Here is a 13,849-nt window from a genome sequence, read left to right on the forward strand (position 1 = left end):
GGAACTAAACCTAGAAATACAAGTCCTAGGTCACAGGGCATACATGTTTGATATGGGTGAAAAATGGTACCTTCTTGCTTAAATTAAATTTAAATTTATTTTAAATTTCAGTATTACTAGTTGAGGCCAACCACCTTTGCATGTCTTTTCTTTTTTAATTTGAAGGTCCAACTGGCTTTATTTTTAAAAATTTTTTTTTCAATGTTTATTTATTTTTGAGACAGAGAGAGACAGAGCATGAATGGGGGAGGGTCAGAGAGAGGGAGACACAGAATCCGAAACAGGCTCCAGGCTCTGAGCTGTAAGCACAGAGCCCGACGCGGGGCTCGAACTCACGGACCGTGAGATCATGACCTGAGCCGAAGTCGGCCGCTTAACCGACTGAGCCACCCAGGCGCCCCCCAACTGGCTTTATTAAGGGGTTCATGAATCTGGCAGCATCCCATCTACCAAAGAGAGGTAGTGTCCCTTTGCATTATCTTTAATGGCCAATTTTGTTTCTTCTTCTAAGAACTGCCCATCTTCCTCATTTTTTTTTTTTTTTTCCTGTTGAGTTTTGGTCCTTTTCTCACTGATTCATAGGAGATTTTTTTATTTATATATTGGGTTCTAATTCTTTGTACTATGTGTTGGAAATATTTCACTCAGTCTTTCTTGTTTGTTTTCCTTTTGTCAAACAGAATTAAAAAATTTTTTAATGTTTATTTATTATTGAGAGACAGAGGGAGATAAAGCACGAGCAGGGGAGGAACAGAGAGAGAGGGAGACACAGAATCCAAAGCAGGCTCCAGGCTCTGAGCTGTCAGCACAGAGCCAGACGCGGGGCTCAAACTCACAAACTGTGAGATCATGACCTGAGCCGAAGTCAGATGCTTAACCGACTGGGCCACCCTGGTGCCCCTATTCAATATGAGTTTTAGACTCAACTTGGCAAGTTCCATGACAAAACGTTTTATATTGGAAATTTCATCGGAATTGCCTTGAACCCTTCATATGGAAAATTAAAAGCTTCACAATATTGGACCTCCCCACCCACTAACAAAGTATAAAATTTTTTACTTATTTTTATAGTTATTCAACCAAGCTTTACAGGTTTTAATTTTCAGATAAAGGTCTTAGGTATCTTTTCTTAAATGTTGTAGTTTTTATTACAGCGATCTTCCCCCCTTTTCGCTTCTATTATTTTCTAACTGATTATCGATGATCTTTAGGACCAGATGTCCTTAATTCAAATTCCACCTCCTCCATTTATTGATTTTTAGACACATTCACTCAACTTCCCTGAGCCTTTGTTTTCTCTTTTATAATACCAGGATGACAAAGCAAGGGACGTAAATGGAATTAAAAGGGAAGGACCAAGCAATCATAAACGGCGAGTTTAAGCCAGTAACGTCAGGGCCTGGACTTAAGGAAGACTTTGAGAGACTCCTCTCCTTGGCAGAGAAGCTGAGGGCGAGTCTATGTTGTACACAGGGGACTCTATGTTAGAACGAAGAGAATTTCGATGAACATTCAAGGCACCATACACCACTATAGGGAGAATAATAAATATTTTTCTTCGGTTAAAGTTTTGGGGAGGTCCAGGTGCGCGCCGTTCTGTTACCTGAAGCGACTCCTCATCTCCTCAGTTGGTACCACCTCTCCCGAATAATTTGTAGTCGAGCATTCTGGGCTTTGTAGTAATTTCCTTATTAGAGTTGTTCCACGGGGCTCGCGCAGTTGCTTGAGACTACATTTCCCAGGAGGCTCCCGGGCCGGTTGTTTGCTTGTCCCTCAACATGACTTCCGGCGTCCCGGCGCACTGCTGGGCCAATCGGGAGGCTAAGACTGCCCATTCCTGGCCCTCTGATTGGTGCATTCGACCAGAGAGCCTGGGTTCAAATTTTCAACGGTACTGAATGAGGCCCGCGGCGGGTGTTCCGGACGCTCGGTTGTCAGAGCTGAGGTGAGGTGAGCCTTGGGGAGAAACGGGGAGCAGCTGGGGGTGCGGGGCTGCTTTCTCTGCTGCTGTCTGCTGCTCTGCCTGGTTCTCGAACGGCTGGAGGTGGCTCGCCTCTAAGCCCGTAGTGCGGCCCGAGCGTCTTGGCCCGGGCTTCACAGGCGGCGGCGGTGGTGTGTGTGGGCTCCGTCTTGGCCGGGCCGAGAGGGAGCTAGACTTCGGACCACCGATTTCTTGGTGACAGGATTTTCCCGTGAAGTGTGGCCGGACCGAGGCTGGCGGGCTGCGTCTCGAGGTAGAGACGGAGGCCGGCCGTGGGAAATAGGGGGAAGGAAGGTTGGTGGGAGGTTGTAGGCTAATAACGGTAACAACCATTGTTACCACGAAGGGATGAAATAAGCATTCACTGGAGTGAGCACTCTGCGTGCGTTTTCTCGTTCAATTTTCGCACCAAGCCGATGAAGCAGGCGCTGTTCGTAACCCCCACTTTATAGAGGAGGAAACAGGTCCAGATTTCAAGAAATGGGTGCAACAGTAGCCCCGCCCTCAAGGAGTGTGGCTTGGGTGGAGGAAAACTGATGTCGGCACAGGCAACTGCATTCAAAAACTATTGTGTAAGAAAGAAAGGTAATAGATACGGTGTGAGAATTGCGGGACAGGTTAATTGCAATTGGAGTTGTCTTTCTGTTTGGGGTTTAAAATTCATCCTGTTTTATCTGTATCTGCTTAGCCCTCCCCCTTTGTAACGAATAACTAGGTATTCTTTCCTTTCTAATTTTCTATCCTAGAACGTTTATAGGTTGGAGAGGAAAGGAAAAGTGTGAGCCAGACTATAAAAAGCAGCCCCCCCCCTTTTTTTTTTGATGTATGGTTTCTTTGTCTCACATACAGTTTTCTAGTAGTTAAGTACCCAGGACTTTCCCCAATCAGTCTTGCTTAGGACCAGATAGCGTCCATCGCTCTCCTGATCTTGCTCTGAGGTCATTGCTTTATGTACTCCCAGGTTCATTCCGTTTTACCTTGTCTTGACATCCTATGACCTTTCTTTGTATTTGTCTCACTCATCGGATGCCAGAATTTGAATTATTTACTACTATGATAAGGATATTCTTCTGTTGTGTCGTCAGTGTATCCTATCATAACCCCTGTCCAGCCACCCCTAGATCAGCCTTGGTTGTTTTGGAGTAACACTGTTGGTGTGGTGTGTTAGCTCAGCGTTAAGTTGCCACTCTCGGGATAAAAGTTACTGTTGCTCCCAGCTCACTTAGCTAATTAATTGACTTTTTGAGGGTGTACCGTGTGCTCAGACTGGTATTAGATGCTATGGGTATTCAGATGTATGATGTTCTCGTGGGTTTTCTGGTATGTTTGAGGACAGAAGACTGATCCAGATTGACACGTGACAATCTGAACAAGACGCGACCGAATTGGAGTCCTCTAGTGTTATGTATCGTAGGCGCCCTGGCAATGTAGAGGTGAGGGAGATCAGTGAGGCTTCAGACAAGCAAGGCGTGTCTTTGTGAAGCAGAGAGGACACATACTGGCTCTTGGTAAGCAGAGTGTGGTTAGACAAGAACTAGAACAGTCTTGGTGCACAGAAGTTGCCCACTTAATATCTGCTGTATTGGATAGGCAAGAGGGCATTATCTAAATTGACTACACAACTGCAGATATGAAAAACTGGATGACTTCAGCTAGGTCGGTCAATTTGTTTAAATTTTAAAATTATTTATTTATTATTATTTTTTTTTAATTTTTTTTTTTTTAACGTTTACTTATTTTTGAGACAGAGAGACAGAGCGTGAACCAGGGGAGGGGCAGAGAGAGAGGGAGACACAGAATCTGAAACAGGCTCCAGGCTCCGAGCTGTCAGCACAGAGCCCGACGCGGGGCTCGAACTCACAGACCGTGAGATCATGACCTGAGCCGAAGTCAGACGCTTAACCGACTGAGCCACCCAGGCGCCCCTAAATTTTAAAATTATTTAAATGATGCTTAAGTCTGTGTATTCCAAAGTTAATAAAGTTGACTTATCCTGCATTTGCAATTAAGCTTCTCCGGGAGACAGGATTAGGTGAGAAAGTCCTTCATTTTTTTTTTTTTTTTTTTTTTAATTACTGATTTCACGGTGAATCACACCTTTACTCTTTTTTTTAATTTTTTAAATTTTTTTTTTTTTAACGTTTATTTATTTTTTTTTTTTAATTTTTTTTTTAATTTTTTTTTTTTCAACGTTTTTTATTTATTTTTGGGACAGAGAGAGACAGAGCATGAACGGGGGAGGGGCAGAGAGAGAGGGAGACACAGAATCGGAAACAGGCTCCAGGCTCCGAGCCATCATCCCAGAGCCTGACGCGGGGCTCGAACTCACAGACCGCGAGATCGTGACCTGGCTGAAGTCGGACGCTTAACCGACTGCGCCACCCAGGCGCCCCTAACGTTTATTTATTTTTGAGACAGAGAGAGACAGAGCATGAATGGGGGAGGGGCAGAGAGAGAGGGAGACACAGAATCAGAAGCAGGCTCCAGGCTCTGAGCCATCAGCCCAGAGCCGGACTCGGGGCTCCAACTCACAGACCGTGAGATCGTGACCTGAGCTGAAGTCGGACACTTAACCGACTGAGCCACCCAGGCGCCCCGAAAGTCCTTCATTTTTTGTTTAGGTGCCAGGAGATGATGAGTTCTTCTATGTCCCCTATATATTTTTTCCTTTCAGCCTCTCCTGGGTCTTTTCCCTAATCCTTTTTGAATTGCTGGTGAAGGAAGGAAGAGGAGAGGCCTAAATGCCCTTTGGCAAACTGAATTGTCTTTGCAATGAGTAAAGTTAGGAAACAGAATTAATTGACTACAGGGAGACTGAACAGCCCATTCAGTTCTGTAAATAGATCTGTATATGAGACAGACATAGAGCTCAGAGGTTTTAAGGTACTTGGTGCAAAAAGTATAGATAACTGGGAGGGGTTCTGGGTTTGTTTGCACAGAGAAACTTGATTGGGGAGCAATTAAAGATTAGTGAGAAAGGAGCTTACTTTGGAAACATATAAAAAATACTATATCTACTCATTTAAATAGAAAAAGGTAGTAAAAGTTTTTTTATAAGTGTGCCTACTTATAAGTGCCTACTTTATAAGTGTGCTTACTTACTATAAGTGTGCCTACTATTTGTCCTGAGGTTTGAATAGAAATGCACTCTATTACTCCTTGGTGTCAGTGTTCCTAAATTGCAAGATTTGGAAAGGTAGTTTTAAAGTGGGAATATATAATGTCAAAGACCCCAGAAGACAGCAAATGTATACTAAAATTTAAGCTGAAATGACAAGTTAAGAAGTTTGGCATTTGGGGTAGATTTATGCTATTTAGAACTTAGCTCTCAGAAGCACTCTTTGGTTTGGAGAGTGGCTGGCTATCTCTGGTGTTATGCAGCCCCTTCCTATTCTCTGTTAACCATCTTTACTACAGAGATCATGAACCTGTTATATCACCTTTCTGTTTCTTCCAGGTTCTTGATAACAAGTACTTGCTAGACTTCAGGACTTCAGAAGAGAGGTGAAAGAGTACGTTGCAACTCTGAGTCAAGTCTATAGGCAGGTGGACTGACTGATGGATTAAACCACAAGTAAAGCTGAGTCTACAGTGAGTTACATTAAAAAGGAATAAGAGGTAGGGCGCCTGGGTGGCTCAGTCGGTTAGGCATCTGACTTCGGCTGAGGTCATGATCTCGTGGTCTGTGAGTTCGAGCCCCGCGTCAGGCTCTGTGCTGACAGCTCAGAGCCTGGAGCCTGTTTCAGATTCTGTGTCTCCCTCTCTCTCTGACCCTCCCCCGTTCATGCTGTCTCTCCCTGTCTCAAAAATGAATAAACGTTAAAAAAAAAAAATTAAAAAAAAAAAAAAAGGAATAAGAGGAACATTAATATATTAGCATCAAAGGTGTTTAACTTTAGGGGCGCCTGGGTGGCTCAGTCAGCTAAGCATTCAACTTCGGCTCAGGTCATGATCTCACAGCTCGTGGGTTCGAGCCCCACATTGGGCTCTGAGCTGACAGCTCAGAGCCTGGAGCCTGCTTCGGATTCTATGTCTCCATCTCTCTCTGCCCCTCCCCCCTTACGTTCTCTCTCTCTCTCTCTCTCTCTCTCTCTCTCTTTCTCTCTCTCTCAGAAAATAAATAAGTATTAAAAAAAATTGTTTTAAAGTGTTTAACTTTAGGGGTGCCTGGTTGGCTCAGTCGGTTAAGTGTCCAATTTTGGCTTAAGTCATGATCTCATGGTTTGTGGGTTCCAGCCCTGTTTGGGCTCTGTGTTGACAGCTCAGAGCCTGGAACCTGCTTTGGTTCTGTCTCCCTCTTTGCTCCTCCCCTGCTTGGTCTCTCTCTCTCTCTCAAAAATGGGTAAACGTTAAAAAAATATTTTAAAGGTGTTTAATGTATCTTAAAAAGTAACATATTTGGGGAAAAATTATTTTTTCTAAGTTTATTTACTTAGAGCGAGTGCAAGTTGGGGAGGGGTAGAGAGAGAGAGGGAGAGAGAGACTCCCAAGCAAGCTCCACACTGTTGGCATAGAGCCTGACCCAGGGCTTGAGCCCACAAACCATGAGATCACGACCTGAGCTGAAATCAAGAGTCGAATGCTTAACTGACTGAGCTACCCAGGCACCCCAGAAAATTTATTTAATATGGAAAAGCAAAAGAAATAAATATGATTCACTATTCTACCTCTTAGATAAACTATTGCTAACATTTGATAGATTTCTTTCCAATTTTTTTTCTGTGCCTGTATTTGGTTTTAAAAAGTCATACACTAAAAACTTTCATTATTTTTTTTTTCAACCTGATTAGGTTATGAACATTTTTTCATGTCAATAAAATTTGCTACAACATAATTTTAATGGCTACATGGTAGTCCATTAGATGGTTCTACCATAGTATTTTATGCAGTGAAATCCTTGGTGAAAAGAATGCATATTTTCAAGACTTTGGTACATAATACCAATTGCCTCATGGGAGAATTGTGCTGATAAACATACCCACTTAGTAGTGTATATTCACACAGGCACAAATTTATATTTTTAAACTATGTAATACATTCACGTGGCACAAAAATAAAAATAATATAAAAATATTTATAGTTAAAAATCTTCTGTCACTGTCTGTCTCACTTCCTGGCATTTAATAGGTAATCAGTTTTTGAGGTTCTTAGGTACATGTGTATCTACATCCCAAGAAACATACCCTTTGAAGGATGTAAATCTTTACAAGACTGAGTGACTGAGGTTTGACTAGGATTGTAACCTCCTGTAGCCCCACTGTCAACCCTTACAAAACTCAGCTTCTTGTGTTGGAACAGCAGAATACTTGGATATTCTACAAAGATTTCCTTTTAGTATTCTACAGAGATCTGTGTTATTATTTGGTAATAATATTGCCATTATTTGGTAAATGGCATCATTGATTTTTATCAAGGTCCTATTAGTTGTATAAGAGTAGATTAGGGTTTATAAAGTTCTGTGGATAAATTAAATAAAGCAGAACTGAGTTTGTAATCCATAACTCACAAGTTTGGGAGAGAGTCGATAAAAAAAACTACATTTGCTTGAGGTTTCTGGACAGTGATGAATTACAACAAGTGTCCATGTGTCCTGTGCTGACTTCTGAGTGCTTAGACAGTGAGGGATTGTCATTGGATTTTAAATTGACCCAATTTTGGAAGCTTCATGGATCTGTTTCGGTAAACAGATCCAATTTCAACGTAGAAGTTAGCAAACATAAATGTGGAAACACAAAGTCCATTTACTTCCTTCAGACTTAGTTTGTGACTTTGATTAACAGTTAAAATGACATGCTGGATTATGTTGCCATTTACTGACTCCTGCTAATCCCTTATGTACAAAAAAAAAATGTAGGTAAGATGAAAATAACTCAACTCTATTTAACTTGTGGTTTGGTAACAGGATCTCTTTTCCCTTGTGAAAGTAGGAGAGGGTGTCCCTGGGGGAATGGCACCATTTGGGATGGGACCATTTACTAGCTACGCTTCTAATGAAGTCTTGACTTACTTTGTTTACTATGTTACCAGTTGTTTAAGTCATGATTTTTCTTCCAATAGGAATAGGTTAAGATGCAGCTCCCAAACTGGATAGTGAAGTGCTTGAGAGCATCTGTCACACCAAAGTCTTTGTTTTATTTAGGAGCTGCCAGTCCACTGTTCCAGCTTTCCTTAGAACTTACCCTTTTGCAGTTTTCCCCCACCTCCCCTGAACCTGTGCTTTTTGATTTATAGAGCTTGTCAAGGCTAGTTATTTTTGGTTTGAGAGTGAAGAGGGACAGGACATGATCGAGGTTAATTTCAGGCGAATGTGGAAACACATTGCTTCTTTTGCAATCTTCCTCGGTTGTGTGCTTTTTCCCTCATTTGTCTCCCTTTTCCATTTATCTCTTCCCTTAGAAAAAGTCAGTATTCATCCTTGTAGAACTCTGTAGGTCTGTCTGTATCTCCTTATCTTGTTGTTGCTGTTGTTCTTTGTGCATTTCTTTTTCTTTCTTTCTTTCTTTCTTTCTTTCTTTTTTCTTTCTTTCTTTTTTAAAATTTTGATTTGAGTATAGTTGACACACAATGCTACATGAGTTTCAGGTGTACAACATAGTGATTCAACATCCCTGTAGGTTATGCTATGCTCACCACTGTTTGTATCTTTTATGCATCACTTCCACCAGGTACCCTTCTCTGACCCTCCTGTTCCCCTTCTCTGCACTTCCATAGTGCCTTTGGTTTTCTTCTGTTATATCACAGATCACCCTGTATCACAATTGTCTGTATTTTCCACTCAAATGTGAGTTTCTTAAGGGAAGAGACTCTTTATATGCTTTTAGTCTTTGTTTTTTGGAAACAAAAATGAGCTATGTGATATGATGATGGCACTTAATAGGCAGTTCTAAAAGGAAGCTAAGTGGTTCATAATATGGGAGAGGCTTTTTCCTCAGTTCTGTTGCAGGATTATTGGTCTGAAAGAGCTATTCACTCAGATGGTTTCTAGTTTTGCAGGAATCTAGAGCTGTGGTAGATTCAGATAATTTTGAAATGTGAAGCTGATTCTCTTCCTTGGCAGTCTGATTTGTTTGGGAGAATGTGGTTGACGCATGTGCCTTTTTTCTTTCTTTCTTTTTTTTTTTCTTCAGTGAGACCTGTTGACAGAAATTCAATCTTGATAAAGGGGTGCAGGAAGGCATCCAGTTCCCATCATGCCTAGGTCTCTTTCATTTAAACAGTTGGCCCAGACTCTGGCCTGTTCCATTTCCCACTAGGCCTTGTGCTTTTTAATTTTTGAAGGTTTTACATCTTAATTTTATTATTTATGGGAGAAGCAGTGTGGTAAAACTGGCATAGCCGAGTAGTTACTTTTGGTTTTGTTCATGTGCTTGTGCTATCACCTTTTATTGAAGAGTCAGACTTCTCAATGGATTTGTATTTTGCTTACTTTTTCCCCTTTTTGGGGGAGTTGGGGAGGTGGGAATGGTCTCCTGAGTTGGCCATACTGGACCAAAAATAGCTTTTAAAAGAAGCCTCTTTTTTTTTTTTTTTTTTAATTTATTTATTTTGACAGAGAGAGAGAGAGAGTGTGCACAAGCAGGGGAGGGGCAGAGAGGAAGAGAGGAAATCCCAAGCAGGCTTCACCTATTGTGGGGCTCATGCTCATGATCTGCAAGATCATGACCTGAACTGAGATCAAGAGTTGGATGCTTAACTGATTGAGCCACCCAAGCATCCCAAAAAGCTTTTTTAAAAAATGGTCATGTTAGAAAAATAGTATTTCAGTTTTAAAATTTCACCGAAATAAAGATTAAGCATGTTTAGGTTTGAGCCCCTTGCCTTTTGACCCCCATCAATCAAATGCACTCCTAGACCTCAGAAGACATTTCTCCTTCTGATGCTTAAATACTGTATTCATGGTTTCTTTTACTCTATAATATCCACTGAGAGGTTCAGACTAACTTCCGTCTTATAAATAGCAAAAACTTTATATGCAAGAGTACAAACTAATAAAAGAGAAATTAAGAGGCGGTGATTTACTTTATGGGATGATTTTAGCTCAGAGCTTTCCCGGTGTATGTATGTATTTATTTATAATTTTTTTAATGTTTATTTTTGAGAGCGTGAGCAAGCACACAAGCAGGGGAGGGGCAGAGAGTGAGGGAGATACAGGATCCGAAGCAGGCTCCAGGCTCTGAGCTCTGAGCTGTCAGCCCAGAGCCCGACGCCGGCCTTGAACCCATGAACCATGAGATCATGACCTGAGCCAAAGTCGGATAGCTAACCAACTGAGCCACCCAGACCCCCTATCCAGTGTATTTAGAATAGGGTTTTTAATTTAGCAGTGTTCTTTTATGAACAGCTTCTCAGGATGCTTAGTTTTGTGTAAAGCAGAGTTAATTTTTGCATTTGACTGACAGTATGATTTGGTTATCTACCTCATCTTTGAAGGAATATTGTAGGAAACACCTGTACATTATAGCGACCTGAGATTTTGGAATCCCACAGACCTGGTCTTATAACTTAACACTGCTACATACTAGTTGGTGATCGTGGAGTGGCTTAATTACTCTGGGCCTGTTTCCTTATTTGTAAAAAGGTGATGATGATATCTACCTTGTATATTTTTAATGCACTTTAAATGTGATGGTTTCTTAATTTTAAAAATGTATTTATTTTTAAATTTTTATTTATTTAAGTAATCTGCACACCCCCTGTAGGGCTCGAACTCATGACCCTGAGATCAAAAGTCCTGTGTTCCTCCCACTGAGCCAGCCAGGTGCCCCAAATGAGATGATTTATGTAAAGTGCCTAATAAAGTGGTTGGCCTGTAGTAAATAGTATTTGGAAGTTATTATCTATAAATGGTTTTATCCTTTGTGCCTTGACATTTCACTTTGATCTACATAAATCTCTATTTTTTAAAATAAATATGAGAGGAAATAAATAAATAAATAAATAAATAAATAAAAATATATACTCACACGCACACAAAGAGGCACCTGTCTGGCTCAGTCGGTAGAGCACACAACTCTTGAGGTCATGCCCTACATGGGGCATAGAGATTACTGAAAAAAAAAATTAAGTAAATAAGAGAGGTTAGTGGATAAGGACACATCCTTTAGGGCCTACTTGAATGCAGATGCTGGCTCTGCTCTTTCTTAACTGTGTGATCATGAGTAAGTAGTAAATCTCTCCTTGCCTCAGTTTCCTTGTCTATAAAATGAAGACAATAATAGTACCTACTTCATAGGATTTTTGTGAGGATTTAGTGAGTTAATTAATACATGTAAAACATCGCCAGGAGTGTCTGGCATGTCATAAGTACTCAGTAATTAATAGCTATTATTATTATTTTTTTTTTATAATTTTTTTTTTAACGTTTTATTTATTTTTGAGACAGGGAGAGACAGAGCATGAACAGGGGAGGGTCAGGGAGAGGGAGACACAGAATCTGAAACAGGCTCCAGGCTCTGCGCTGTCAGCACAGAGCCCAACGCGGGGCTCGAACTCACGGACCATGAGATCATGACCTGAGCCGAAGTCAGCCGCTTAACTGACTGAGCCACCCAGGCGCCCCAATAGCTATTATTATTTTTAAGTTTATTTTGACAGAGAGAGAGAGAGAGCATGAGCAGTAGAGGGAGAGAGAAGAGAGAGAGAGACAGAATCAATCTTACTTAAGTAGGCTCCATGCTCGGTCCGGGACCCAGACACAGGACTTGATCCCACAACTGTGATCATGACCTGATCTGAAATCAAGAGTCGGATAGATGCTCAACTGACTGAGCTACTCAGGTGCCCCATTAGCTATTATTTTTAACTTTTTTTTTTCAAGTTTGTATACTTAAAAAAAATTTTTTTTTAATGTTTATTTTTGAGAGAGAGAGAGAGAGAGAGAGAGAGAGCGTGAGCGGGGAGGGGCAGAGAGAGAGGGAGACAGAATCTGAAGCAAGCTCCAGGCTCTGAGCTGTAAGCACAGTGCCACCTGATGCTGGGCTTGAACTCGTGAACCTCAAGATCATGAGTCAAAGTTGGAAGCTTAACCGACTGAGCCACCCAAGTGCCCCACAAGTTTGTGTACTTTTTATTAAGTCAATACTCAGGAGCATTTTGTTTTTATAAAGAAACATTAAAAAAAGAAATAATGTGTAACATTTGGATAAGTGAAGTTAGTAGCCAATTTCAGACCCTGTAAATGGGAAACTTTATTTCCAAAAATCAATAGACTTAACAATTATTGCTGGATTACCAAGTGTACTTAATAAAAATCCCAGAAAGTGCAGTGACTTATGGACTGTAAATGCCACTTTAGGGGGAAATAAGTACTGCTTAACCAGTTCTATAAACTGAAAAGATATTCATTTATATAATAAGATGTATTCAAAGAGTTCATATAGTGAAAAGTCTTCCCCTGACTCAGAACTCCTAGCTTTCTTCCCAGACCCAAATACTGTTAACACTTCTGTGTCTCCTTCCACAATAATCTATGTATGTACAAAAGTATACATGAGTATATATTACCCCTTTCCTTCTTTTTAACATGAATGAGAGTATGCACTTATACATTTTACTTTTCTCACCTAATAGCCCTTGGAGCTCATTGTGTACATATGACCACATACGCAAAGTTATCTAATATTAAATTCTCTAATATTTTATTATAGGATTGTACCCTAATTTATTCAAGCAGTCTTCTATTGGTGGAATTTTTGTTTTTAGTTTTTTGGCTTTTATGAACAATACTATTGTGCACTTTCTTATACTTACGTATGCATAAGTACATATCTGTAAGATAAAGTTTTACACTTGGCAAGACCTCTCAAAAACATGCACTTGCTCTCCAAAGAGGGTAGCCATGTAGCTCCATAATTTAAAAAAGAAAAAAGAATGTGAGGGGTTATATTTGAATACTTTCCAGGTGGTTTTTTCAGTGGCATGCTTTGGTGGAATCATGGTTTTTAGGAAGCTAAGTGGGGTTGTTGCATATTACATTCCTGCCTCTTCCCTCCCCCAGCTTTAGTTGTCTTCATTGCATTACTGCCTGGGAAGTGTTCCCAGTGACCTGGGTTAGGCATTAAGATCATGGGAATCCAAGATTTTCCCATGTCTTCCAGCATGTTTGTTCACAAGAACAGGAAAACTTCCTTGCAACAGGGGAATTTTAACCACTGTCCGTCACTGGGGAATCTTTCAGTGAGGGTCCTTTGAATAAAGATATGGTCAAGGGGAGGAGAGGCAGTGATATCTTATAATAGTGCATTGTATAGTACTTGAAGTGCCTTCTCATGTTTATGGGAAGTAAGTAGGCAGAAAGATACAGTGCCTCTCCTGTTGTTCTATACATGTAGTAAATGTCAGAGACAGGTCTAGAGTTCTGGACTTCTTTGTTGGGATTGTTTTGGGCTATAAGTGACAGAAAATGTGACTGTAATGGCTTATTCAAAAAGAGTATTGTCTGGAGGTAGATGGTTGCTGATATTTGATCAATGGTCAGTAGCTCAGCAATATCAGGGCCAGTGTTACTTTTTTGGCCATCCACTTGTATACGCGATAGCTGCTCTATCTCTAGCTATTACATTTGCCTTTAAGGCAAGAAGAAGGGTTGAAGGGAAAGGGCAAGAACAAGGGCTGTGGCTATATCAGGAAAGTAAGTTTTCCTGTAAATCCCTCAGCAGATTCCTACTTCATTCTCATTGGCCAGAACTGTTCTGGCTACACTAAGCTTAAAAGGTGACTTTTGTTATGGTGTGCTTCCTACTATTTTGATGATGTTCAATGAAACATATTTAATCAGTTTGACTTAAGTGATATTAATTTCTAATTCTCTTTTTTTTTAACGTTTATTTATTTTTGAGACAGAGAGAGACAGAGCATGAACGGTGGAGG

General features: G+C 40.7%; 1 protein-coding gene across 9 annotated transcripts in view; it reads left to right on the forward strand.

Annotated features, from left to right (window-relative positions):
• Nucleotides 1–1,823: 1,823 nt before the first annotated feature.
• The window catches only part of TPX2 (TPX2 microtubule nucleation factor), a 57,966-nt gene continuing 45,940 nt past the window's right edge, over nt 1,824–13,849 (forward strand). For 3 of the 9 annotated variants that reach the window (XM_060614768.3, XM_060614831.3, XM_060614799.3), the window contains exons 1-2: nt 1,876–1,945; nt 5,439–5,572. The gene's annotated coding sequence lies outside the window, so the exon portion shown is untranslated. Of the gene's footprint in view, nt 1,951–1,981; nt 2,235–5,438; nt 5,600–13,849 lie in introns of those variants that run through there. The other 6 variants (XM_060614790.3, XM_078444169.2, XM_060614787.3 and 3 more) reach the window with 6 other exon arrangements.

Source organism: Panthera onca, chromosome A3 (assembly GCF_046562875.1).
Source record: "Panthera onca isolate mPanOnc1 chromosome A3, mPanOnc1 haplotype 2, whole genome shotgun sequence".
NCBI lineage: Eukaryota > Metazoa > Chordata > Mammalia > Carnivora > Felidae > Panthera > Panthera onca.